This window comes from Saccostrea cucullata, unplaced genomic scaffold (genome assembly GCF_032062105.1).
Source record: "Saccostrea cucullata isolate Sc308-1 unplaced genomic scaffold, CSIRO_AGI_Scuc_v1 ctg16440, whole genome shotgun sequence".
NCBI lineage: Eukaryota > Metazoa > Mollusca > Bivalvia > Ostreida > Ostreidae > Saccostrea > Saccostrea cuccullata.
This window is the reverse complement of record NW_026941297.1, coordinates 1-13,052: the sequence shown is the minus strand read 5'-3', so window position 1 is coordinate 13,052 and position 13,052 is coordinate 1. Positions and strand designations below refer to the sequence as shown.

The 13,052-nt window shown below is 32.4% G+C and overlaps 1 pseudogene; it reads right to left on the bottom strand.

Moving 5' to 3' along the window:
• Positions 1-15: 15 nt before the first annotated feature.
• Positions 16-9,976, bottom strand: LOC134257582 (blastula protease 10-like; annotated as a pseudogene).
• Between the last annotated feature and the right edge of the window lie 3,076 nt (positions 9,977-13,052).

The following is a 13,052-nucleotide window of genomic DNA, read 5'->3' as shown; positions in this document are numbered from 1 at the left end:
CGTTTCCCATTCTGCCAACTGCTTTTGTAGAAGTTGAACAATTTCCCTTCCTCTATTGAATCGTTTTCCACGTTAATGTGACTATCTCTGTCAGGCCGGGAGTGCTCATGCCAAAAGCCAATTACATGACCCAGTTCATGCAACAAGGAACCTTCGTTCTGAAAAGTTATAATCTCCCATAAATTCATACGTCTTATGATACAAGAGAAGATATTTGAAACGGTTAATTGTAAATCAAATACGTACAACCATACAGTTTGGGGCTGCTGACAAAGCTTGTACACCATTATGTGCCTCTCGTCTACCGATGTAGGACCAACAACTGAAACCAGGTCTGAACATATTAAGGTTGAGCATTAAGATATCTTTAAGCTTTCACTACTGCTGCTACAATTGTAACGGGGGCCGTTACATATGGGTTATTATTCACTATATACATCATCAAAATGCATTTGTTTCACATTTCAAAGTTTTTTCCTGAAACACAGCACTGCTAGGCCTAATCTATTAATTACATGTTTGTATTTAAAAGTAATATATGTCACTTCCGCACACACTGCTGTGCTATTTGACACGTGCTTTCGCACGTACTGCCGTGCCTAACGTTTTGTTTGTCGAACTCCTTCTACATCTTTTAGAGATGATGAGCAAAGAACATATCTATAGATCAAGGCAAACATTGATCCCGATACAAACTGCGTCACTTCATTTTCGCATAGGATATAACAAACAAGCATACCCACACCCACACAACCCCCCTTTCTCTCTCACACACACATACAAACACAAACACTAATTCATTACTATATCCCCTCCAAATCCGTTGCCAGGGGGATTATAAAAGAAATTTTATTCAACACATTTATTGAACATCATATTTGTTATACGATTGACTAAATAAATGATTTTGTTCATCGAAAAATGAATCTTAAAAATGAATCGCACACTTTATGATTCTGTTAATGTCTTCCATCTTCAAAGGAAAACCTTACAGTAATTGATTTTCTTGCTAATCTAAGGGTGACTGGAAAGATTTTGATTTTTTATCAGATAAGTTAAGAAACTACATGCATGACAATTTTGGATTAAAAAACACTTCCGTCCTAGGAGTTAATGTCGCAGTTTCAAAAAGTGAATTTTGTTCTCGAAAGATTTAGGGTTAAAGGTACTTGGACACAGATTTGGGGGTAATTTTTTCTGTATAATATTACGACTTATATATTTTAGAAGCATTTCACACAAAAATTAATTAAAAATCTTATTTATTTTAAAAGTTATTAAAACTTTAGTTTGTGAAATTTGATTGACACAACCCCTCGGCATTTCAGAAATTTTAAGTTAACTCTTAATACTTAGGGGAAAGTGGCAATCTTGTTGTGTATAAATGAAAAATATTAATACGATAATCCAGAAAAATCAGAGTAGAGTATATTCTAAAGCAAAACAAACACACAATAGATCCAGCCCGTGCAGTTGTGGTGAGCAGACTTTCTCTATGTGGATGTTGCTAAATTCGTACAATTACAATAACAGAGCTCCTGCCCTGTTTACAACTGTGTACATAACACGAGTGTGATCGATTTGCACACAAGATTTCGTTCGGAATGACAATACTTGTGAAAAATGTTTCGCTTTGTAACATTTCTACTCTGAAAAAAAATTATTTTTCTGGATTAAAGTTTTAATATTTCTCATTAATAAACAAAAAGACTGCCACTTTACCGAAGGATTAAGAATAAAGTTAAAATTTGTGAAGGTGCAAGGATGTGTCAATCAAACCCGCCAAAAAATTTGAAGTTTTAATAACTTTGAAATGAAAAAAAGATTTTTAATTATTTTTTGTGTGAAATGCTTTTAAAATATATAATTTATGATATTATACAAAAAATTAACTTCAAATCTGTGTCCAAGTACCTTTAAGAGATCTTGATATTTGTCAACGAAAAACAAAGTTTTCGTTTGTTTCTATGACTCTCTAACGGAAATAAAAGTTAATTTATTTCTCTTTCGGACAATTTCTTCTTTTAATAAGTATTAAGGGTAAAGATTATTTCATAAGAGTGCAAAAGATGAGTCGTTGAAGCCCGTCCCGAAATTCAGAGTTACACTAATTTCCAGATAAAATAGGTTTTCTTAAAATTATATTTCCATGTGAAATACTACAGCTACATATAAGTCATGATATGAAAAACTGATAATTGAAGAAAATATTATAATTTTCAAATCTGTGTCCAGGCACCTTTAAGCATTTAGCCTTGATGTTCTTAAAATTCAAGAGTGATTATGTTTTTAGAACTGCTGATTAAATTTAGCCAAACTTACTGCATTTACTACACTTTTATCTATGTCCTTCATTTAATCCCCAATAATTTAACCATTTTGATTCTAAGGACGTACTTAATTTCTCCAATTTCTGAAATATTATCTTCCCCTGTTGAAGAGATTCTACATCGTTTTGTAGCGCGTTATGAAGATGTCTTTCCTGATATACTTTATCTTATCAAATAAAATATACAACATGACTAAGATAGTCTTGTTGTATATTTTATTTGATAAAATAAAGTATATCAGGAAAGACAAAGACACAAAATGTCAGACAGCACTCTTGGGAAAAAAAAACAAGTAGATTAAGCGAAGATCTGCAACTTTTCCAATATTTGCACTCTTCTGTGTCCTTTTCACCAGCAACTGTTTTGCTCATTTGTTGTTAAACGTCTCTCTGGAGAATTTTCACTCATATGGAGACACCTTGACAGTACACTGGTGACTGCAAATATATACCTACACTCGGCACTAATGGCCATTGCGCAGCGAGGGATCTTTTTCGTGCCAACATGATCTCAGTCGAAGGAACCATTCGCCAAGTCGAGCAGAGGATTCTAACCCGCGAGTGAGGATCAGCTCGTTACCTCGCGGCTCTACAGCAGAGGCTCTAACCACTGCGCAAGGCGGAAGACTAAATACATGTGGACGATAATCATAGCTTTCTTGTAACACTTGCAAATGAGTTTCAAAAAGTACATTTTTTGTTTTTAGGGAAGAGGCCCATACTTTGCTTTTCATCTTTATTAAACATCATTTCGTAATTTTTCGACCAGAATTACACTTAAATTCTTAAATTCAATAAATGTTCCGTAGTTCTCCTGCTAAACGACTGAGCTTGTTTTTTTAGTTTTTTTAAAGCAGGCAAAAACAAATATCATTATGTAGATGTGACATATCCGATTTTGAACGAAGAAAAAAAAAACCACCAATTCATTTAAGGTAATCCGATCCTCAGGTTCTGAAAATCAGGCACTGGCTTATTGAAAATGCTCACAAAATGTCTCTGAATTCTTAAAGTTACGCGTTTTTACCCACAATAATTCTTCAAACCTCATCTGTAAAGTAAATCATATTTTATAGGGAAAACAAGTGGATCCTCTCTGGCAGAGAACGAGAATACCTTAACAAGCATGTCTTTGGACTGCCTGCTAAATATTTAGGGGCAAAGAAAAGATTTTTCAATAGTAATGAATTTTCAATATATGACCAACTTAATTCCAAGATATTGCTTGAATCATAGACCGAAATATTTATGATTATAATGTCTATATTATGGCATGAATTTTACATTGTCAGAAAAAGGTTAAGTACGGATTATAATTATGATAATTATAGTTTGACGCGTTTGTGTCCATGAGTACTTAAGAACATTATTTTTAAAAGGTTTAACACATTATCAATAAATGGCAACCTAATCCAGAGCCTTGCACCCAAGAAGCATAATGTGTACAATCTTTAAGCGCTTTATTGAGATTTTTAATTACTTGTGGTATCTTGAATAACTGATTTTTAGGAGGAAAATCTTATGATCAGCTCTAGATTAATTTCAAAGTTCCAAAATAAAAAATAAAAAACACGACTGTGGAAAGATTTGTAGAATTTTCTTCTAAATAGCCTTCCATTACAACAAATCATGACCAGTTAATCCTGATTCCTTTGTTTGTGTGCAATTTATAAATTAAATATGGTATATATATAATTTAAATTAATTAAAATAACAAAATTCCCTCAATACCCCACTACTCCGGTTTGTACCTAAAAAAAAAATGCAGCTTGATATATATCAAATCAAGCAGATTTTATTCTTTCCCATACTGCAATGCAAACAAGTTGTGACATATGAAAAAATAATTTTTGAACAATATCGCATTTCTATCAGCAGCAATTTTTGAGAAAAAAAAGATACTAGTAGTCTTTAAAATGAGTATTTCCTTGTTGCTGAGAAATCGCGATTTCCTGTAAGTTGATACATGTATAAGGAATGAATAATCACATTAGGAATTAGCAAAAATAAAAGTCTTTCGAACGAACTTAAAAAAAGGTAATAATGAGAAAGACTACATGCGCCTTAAAGTCTGTGTTAGAAACTTCAGTCTTAAATGAGAAATACGGTAAAACCAAAATTGATTCTAAACTTTTATAGGGGACATACCTAAAAATTACAGTTTAAAACTTCTTAAAATCAAAGCAAATTTCCGCTTACCCCATGTCTTTGGTGAAGTTTATAGTGACATTGTTTTGATTGGCCAACTGGAAGGTGTTGTTAAGCAGTAGATGATATTATATCTTTTGAAACTTGATACAAGTTAGTTTCTCCAAGATGTTAATAGATTCTAGAATACTATTCTCTTCCATCTTATCTATAAAAAAAGTTTTTTTTAAAAATAAAACAGTGATTAAAAAATTAGAATCAGGATACATTAAACTAATTTATTTTTTAATTGTTATTTCAGATAAACCAAAGAAACTAAGCAATGTTAATTTTTTTCGAAATAGAAAAATTATAGACTGACAGAAATTTGTTTGGTATAAATGAACTAAAACTGGCAAGGAGAGATTTACTCACTATACTCGTTAGGATGAAAGGTGTACCATATAGGAAGTTTCCACAAATAAACCTTTTTGGCGTGCAGCTTGCGCTTTTGTCGACGTTTTCCCCATTCAACAATTTCCAGTGCTTGTTCTGGTTGTAAAATAATATCCCCCTCAAAAATGTAGGGAGCCGCTTTTGGAGGTGTAGCTGTTGCGTTAACCTTTGTATGATTCTTTCTCTTAAATTGTAAGTGAACAAATGTTGAAAACAAGTTCATTAAAGTAATTTCCAATGTATTTTTTCGTCACTATGTTTTTTAATGTATGTGTATTCACAAAATAAATATCTGATGCATACTCTTTGAAACTTCTCTTCCATTTCCTTTTCCAGCTCGGACAGGAGCCTCATAATTTTGAGTTTGGCGTCCAAGGATTGACCATCATTGATGTCCAGTGGATCGAAAGCCTAAGAGGAAAAAGTATAGGTGAGTCAAGATATTTTAAATAACAAACCGTTGCTTTTACGATTTACTTGTCAGTAACAACTCGTATGAATGCATCTGTTCAACTTTCAAAACTGTGAAATGATTATTTTGTAAATAACATTGATTGAAATCATGCTCAAGCGTGTCTACAAATTATATTCAATTTTGAAATTTCAAAGGAAACGTTATTTAAATATTTTTTTTATTGCTAGAACAAATACTTAGATGATATTTAGAAGTTAGACATATCGACATTTGTCTATGTGAATTTCAATGAATGGCTTGAGGGGAAACGTTTGATTTGTTATCTGACAGAAATCACAAACTTTGTCGTACTTCACAAGTTTCCATTTGAAGAGACTGATTTTTTTTTCAATGAGAATTCAATCTTTCTCCTCTTCATTTGAAACACGCGTACATTGAATACTTCTACATTTTTTACATATTACATGTACTTCTTTTTGTAATTTAATATATTTTCGGTTTTGTAGCTAGTAAATATATTTTTAAATAGTTTACATTTCTCACATTTGATCATCTGTTGAAATATTTGAGAGATAAATCCGATTACACACTTGATAGTCTTATCCAGATCAGAGTCGATCACTAGTTAATGGGTCATAGATAGTTTTCACACATTCTTCTGTTGATACAACAGTCTGATTGCTAGCCCTCGGGTACACCACAAGGCGTCGCCGCGCTTAACATACGTAGTTCTTTCTATTAGGTGGGCAGGAAAAAATACTGGCATTTTGATGTCATCCCTATCAGGAACATTCAATACTTGTAAATTTAAAAAGAGTTGAAAATAAATGAATGAAAATTGTGAAATTTGTAATTTCTGCTTGTTTTTACAAGGATCTATTCTTTGCTTTTAGATTCATATTTTTCGATGAATTTCAAAGTACTATCACAAAACAATTCTACGGATGATGGAATGTGTACTCGTCACAATTAACTCTCTTAATGAGTTTTTGGATACTCCAAAATCTAAACTTGAACACCTATTAGAAATCAAATTGAATTTAATTTAGATTGTTGGAGAAATTAATTATTTTTCTAAATTTCATCAATACAATACCTTAATTTGCATTTTTAAAATTTTTTTACCATGTATGATTCGTTTGTATTACAAATACTAAAAATAAACCCCCTTGACTTAAGAATTGATGATAAAGGATTTTATTTCAAATGTATTCCACTCCATATTCCATATGCATTCATTTTACAGTTTAATGTCTTATAATGTCTTCAAAATGAATTTTCTGCTTTAGAACGCGTTTAAAAATTCATAACACACCTTGACAATGTTCATTATTGTACTCCATGGTATATGTATATTCTTTCCCCGTTATTTCTGATAGAGATAAAAGCCTTTTACTCTGTGAAGAAGGCATTTCATAGGCCAGAAGGGAAACTTTTTATTTCCTTTTGTATAAAAGGTTCTTTTTTGTAAGAGGACTTCCTTATTGAGTTTAACAGTTGCATATTAAGCTCAGTTCGGATAATATCCAACTTGATTTCTTTACTCCCGTGCACGTGGTATTTCATATTTACCAGATTAATGCTTCATCATGCACAGTTTTCATCATCACTCTTAAATAATTATTATATTTTTTTTTTTTACAAAATGATGTATTAAGACACGAAATTTTATTGCAAGAGAGGAATACGCGAAGATGTATGATTCAATTGTAATCAATCAAGGCGATACTTCCGTTGCTTTAACTATCAGATTATGTGTAAAGTAAAAACAGCATTTGTAAGCTGTTTGTGATAGATCTATTATAGCTTGTTTTTTTTTCTATTAAATTTGTTTATTAATGTAAATGGAAACATAATTAACGATGTATTATAAAAAGTTAGCTATAGGTTTAATGGCCTAAAGGCTCGCCTGAGTCATCGTCATCCTGTTTTTCTACAGACTTCTTCAATTCATAATTATTTTTTTAAGTATTGCCTTGAGAACATTTGAATACCCTTTAACCAAAAACAAAATGTGCAGAGTTGAATCGATGAAATTGGCCAAGTGGTTCTAGAGTCGAAAGTGCTAATTTTTCGAAGGACAGACAGAAAGAAAGACGAACAGTTGATTAAACAAAAGTCGATCAGAAGCAGTTCAGCTGATGTCTTAATTATCAGGTGAAATAGTTAAAAACACAAATCACAAACAAAACCAAAATAATAATAATTAGGTACTGTAAGACTTCTTGTAAAGACCTGTTTACTTTTGTTTAAAGATATATAACTAAATTTTTTGAAAGAAGATTTTTAAAAAGCAATTAGATTTTCTTATTAATTAAATTTGGTTCATTTTAATAAGATTTATGATTTCTTAATTAAGGTTTTAGGCTACACAATCTACTTTTTGTAAATAACTTGTAAACATTGTAATCCTTTTCTTTGGCCAGGTTTCTATTTGATTATCCTTTTTGTTTGCGTGCTCGCAAGCTTAGCTATAAATTCACTCCATTATTTGATTATAGAAGCCTTTTTGGTCTTTGTTTTAGTGGTTCTGATTTTTTTTTTGACCTGTTTACAAATGAGCCAGGGTTTCCGACTTTTTTTTTACTCAATGCAAAGAGGCGATTTCAAAATTAATAGAGCTTCCCATAACCAGCTGTTTAAGAATGTGTGAATAATTGGACTAGTTAATGTGATTTACAAACGAAGAGAGACCATAAAGCAGCTTGTTTAATGTTAAGATTAATCACATTTTGTAAATTCTCCACATTCACTCATTAATTTTCACACAATAACGATGTAATGCAAAAAAAGTCATACTAAGTGTATTTATACCTAACCAAGAGTAGTTATACAAATTACGTTATAATGAGTTTATTTAGGCGTTACCTGTTTTCAAATAGCTATCAAAATTAATGTTTTCGTACAATATGACAGATATGATATATTTTAAGGGATAAAAAAAATGGAATATTAATTTCTTTTGTGCAAATCTGGTATTTTGAGTGATTTGACATCTTCTGGGGGTCACATAAAGACATACAGTTAAATATAATCGCCATTCCCCAGCTTTTTTCGCCATAAACGGTCCACGAACAATGTCCACACTGGTGAGGAACATCTTCGTACTAAACCCCGCGTCAAAATTTGACAAGGACGCATGTCTTGGGGCCTGATTAACGATAGTCGCTAAGCCTAATTTTTACACCATGATATGCACGCTAAAACGATAATCCTAATTTGAGCATGCCAATATAATCCACCGAGCGGTTGAGTTGCTCGAACTTTGGTTAATTTTCTTGGAATATCTCTATTCTTCCATAAAATACGGTAAGATAATTGTAATGTTTCTATAATTCATACAATCATTTTTCTGACCTAGCCTCATCATTTATTGCACAAAGAATTACAATACCCCAAGGATCAAGATGAGAAAAAAAAATATGAAAAGAATCAAAGCTTGTACTACCGAGCCCAAGATTGAAATACGTCAAGAAAATTGGACTTACCTCAGTCCTTTCGGAGGATTCTTGGGGCAAAACACCCTCATTTAGTCGTTCCACAGAAATATCCACTGGCATTCCATTGCAAAGTCGCATTGAAATAAAAATAAAAAGGCCAAAATAAATTATACAAAGTGTGATATGCTGCAAAGGCCGTGCCGAACCAATCATGGTTAGGGTTGTCGGAAAACGAGATACGCACTTAAGGTAAAGGTTAGATAAAACAAATGCGTGCAAAAAGGATATATCGCGAAAACGGTTAAATGAAAATAAAGAACTTGTTAAATGATGTTTATATCATAAGTTAATGTCTAAAAATCCGTTCACTGTCGTCGATGCTTAGGGCACCCCGTGTTTAGAACCGTTGTGGGTTTTATCTTATATCTACCTCCCAGTGTTAGTCAAGTCGGAAGTCATGTTCGCGGGCTTTCAACTTTTACCTTTTGTTTATTATCGACTCATAATGCAAGAATTTGATTACCTATTTTCATTGATAGTTATTTGAATTTGTTTTGTTCTTTTTTAACAAAATCTCCACCCCTTTCTGAAATCTAACCAGTAAGAATCTTTGATTTTGAGACAGTTTAAAAAAATGGTTCTAGATCGCTGAGCACATCGATGAATGAATCTTATCAAAATTAAAGAAAACTTACCGTTACTTGCTGTCATTTAGAGACAACTAATATAGTATAAGTGTACTTTAAAGATAACGTATTGCTTAGGATGCAATAAACTTCTGTAGACTTTATTTGCATAAATAACGAACAGATGTTTGAATCACCACGTGTAGATTGATTTAGGCGGAGTGTAAGTTGTACCAGAAAATTAACATATCTTGATCGCCCAGCTTCTACAAGTATTTTGTCATTGTGGTTAGTGTGCATATTTAGTACATTTTTATGTAAATCTTTTGACTACATGCATTTCGAATGTATTTAATTGTTTTTACTTCATACCAGGTGGCCAGGTGGTTATATACTAGTAATAATTACATGTTTTACTCTGGCTATAACGCAGTCAGTTAGTCTAAAAGTTAGGCTTATTTACCACTATTATTTATTGCTTACATGGGAACCCTATCTAATTTTAATCTAGCTCTGTTGTATGGTTAAAGACAAAATGTGAGTACAGTCGATCAAAAAGAACAAGACTGTGAACATTTCTAAATGGTTCCGAGTTAATTTTGTGAGCTTACAAAGGAAACTCGTGTGTCGTTATGTACACGGAACCATTATATACCAACATTACTTTACAAACTTAATCTAAAACTAAAATTCATTCAGATATACTTGTTTAAATTTTAAATCATTTGGTAAAACTTTTTTTCAATCAGAAATGTAAAGAGATCGCTAAAAATTATTATATGCTAGAATAATTCCCACTTAAAACATTGTTAAATAAATAATACATTTTATTATATGATTGAATAATTTCCATCTCTCTGATTGGCTGAGATCAAACTATGTTAGAAAAATACTACGTTGTATTGACCTGCACGTGACGTTCCAGGTCAATACAAGGATTTATTTCCTCTACATTGATCTAAAAATAGATCGGGATATTCCAAATTGATACAAATTGATTTGGAAAGCTATTTAAACTACTATAACTTTTTTTTCATGTGAAGAAAACATAAGCGAAAATATATTTTCGGGTGAGGGTGGTAAGAGGGGATTCAGGGACACTTCTCCAACACTTTTACTGAACAACAATTTTTACTTTTTGGCAGTCAGTTTTCCCTGATAATACTCCTTCCTTTAAAAATCTATCCTAGAAAAAAGACTGACATAATTTTTTTTTCATGGCAACTAAAATTGATAAAAAAAAAAAAACTTTAAAAAAAATATATATACGACCTGTAAGGTTGATTAACATTTTAATTCTGCTTCTCTCTTAATTGTATTTGGATAGGACTTAATTAAATGCAAACAAGTAATGGGTTTTATAATTTTATTAGTGAATCATATAATAAAACAATTATTGCTGTTTTTTTCGGTCAATACAATGATTTAGCCATCGTCGAAGTACAATATTCACCTCGCCCTCTGGGCTCGGTGAATATTGTACTCCTCAAATTTCCAGGTAAACATAAGGAACCATTTTTTCTGCATTGGAGGACCTGTTTTTGTATTTACATGAAGCAGACTTTATTCAAAATCTTCGACAGGAAAACAAAAACACTTGCTGCGACCTTAGGCTGACATTTAAAATATTTACTTTTCTAATCAATTCCATTTTAAATATATTAGACATTTTAAAATATATATATACAATTTTATTTCACAATTAATTGTAAATATAAGGAATAACTGTCTACTTTGTTGGGTATGCCAGGGACACTGATGGCTGTTGGAAACGTGGGATAATTTATGCCCGTTACGCATTTCCAACTATCGGTGATGTCCATCCCAATATTTCTGATTAGCGAGCTTCAGATCTGCAGTATTATTTCTATAGGTACATTGTAATTCAAATCTAATAATAACTCTTAGCAGTTTCAGTTGGGGAGGGGGGGGGTCATGTTTTTTTCTGTTGGAGCACTATCAACTATCAAAAAAAGAAGGGGAAAAAAATCAGGCGTTATTATTGAGGGAGCACGATAGTATAGTAGCTAGGTTTTCTATAGTACATTAAATATCGGCAAAATTATTGGGGGAGGGAGGCAAGGCCATGTAACTCTTTGTTCAAATTTTATTAGTCTCCTATCGGTAAAACCGGAGGGGACTACAAGTTTCCTCTGAGTCCGCCCGTCCGTCCGTCCGACCGTATAGCTGTCACAAAATCTGTCTGTCAGTCTGCCCTATGAACAATTATCGAAATATTCACATTTTGGGAGCACTTTTTCATGAATTGACATGCTAAAGATAATAGGGGATCCCGTAGGAGACATGTGTTGCTAATGCAATACTCTCAGAATACTTTTTATGCCCCCGTAACGAAGTTTTGGGGTTATATAGTTTTTTGTCGTGTCCGTCCGTCTGTCTGTCTATCTCTCTGGCTGTTTGTCTGTTTGTCCGCAAAACTTTAACCTTGCCCATAACTTTTGATTTAGTGGAGTTATGACTTTCATATTTCATATGTGTATTTCTTGTGACAAGACCTTTCTTTGGGTACCACCAAATTTGACCCTTTGACCTTGGAGTTTGACTCACATTTTACACTTTGGCCATATCTTTTGAACAGTAGATATCAGGCCCCAAGACCATAAAATGAGAACAGACTTAAGTCAAAATCTCAAATTGATATAACTTTCCAAATAATTTTGATAATAAAATAAAATTTTCATCATATATTAGAATTGAAGAGTTTTGGACAATTGCAAATTTTTAAGCTAATACATTGAATGAAACTTTAGATATCAAAAATCAAAATTTTGACCTAAGTCTGTTCTTGGGACCAGGATTTTTATTCTTCATATAATTATTCTTTGTGGCAAAAGCTTTCATTGAGTACCAACAACTTTGACCTTGGAGATCTCCGTACTAATGAAAAAACTTTAACTTGGCCATAACTTTTGAACGGTAAAGAGCTAGGGCTTTCATTCTTCAAATGTCTAATCCTTGTGAGAAAACGTTTCGTTGGATATCAAGAAAATTGACCATTTCACCTTGACCTTGGAATTTGACCTACTTTAAAAATACAACATTGACCATAATTTTTGAAGGGCTAGGATTAGAGCTTTAATAGCCATTCCCTGTAACCACTTAAACTTCGTTGCCACGCATGGTCACCGATTTTGATGAAACTTCACCCATTCATAGTACTTGACAGCAGAAACAAATCTCAAACAAAAATTCGTTGCTATGTGTCTCGGTTGCTATGGCAACAGCCGGAAAAGTTTGAAAAATCAAGATTTTCAGCCACTTTAAATCTTGACTATGGTTTAATAAAAACAAGAAAAAGCAAACAAACCATTCTCACAAAAACATGACACCTTGATGTCACTTATACTGTAAAGAAACTTTTTAGATTATATCTCTAAGTAAGTGGTAACCAAGGGTACTTTTGGAATACATTTAAAATGCTGAAATATGCTGAAAAACACTCCGTATTCACTAATGGTAGGTGTTACATGCTCAAACTCAATCAACGACTTAAGAAAAACAATGAAAATGTTTGACCTTAAGTATATAAGTATAAGCAATATTATTCTATAAATAACTTTTATGGTTGCCATGGTAAAACAGTGTAACCATGCAAAACCAGTAACTAACCCTGGGTTAATCCTACTGTCTTGAGGAAA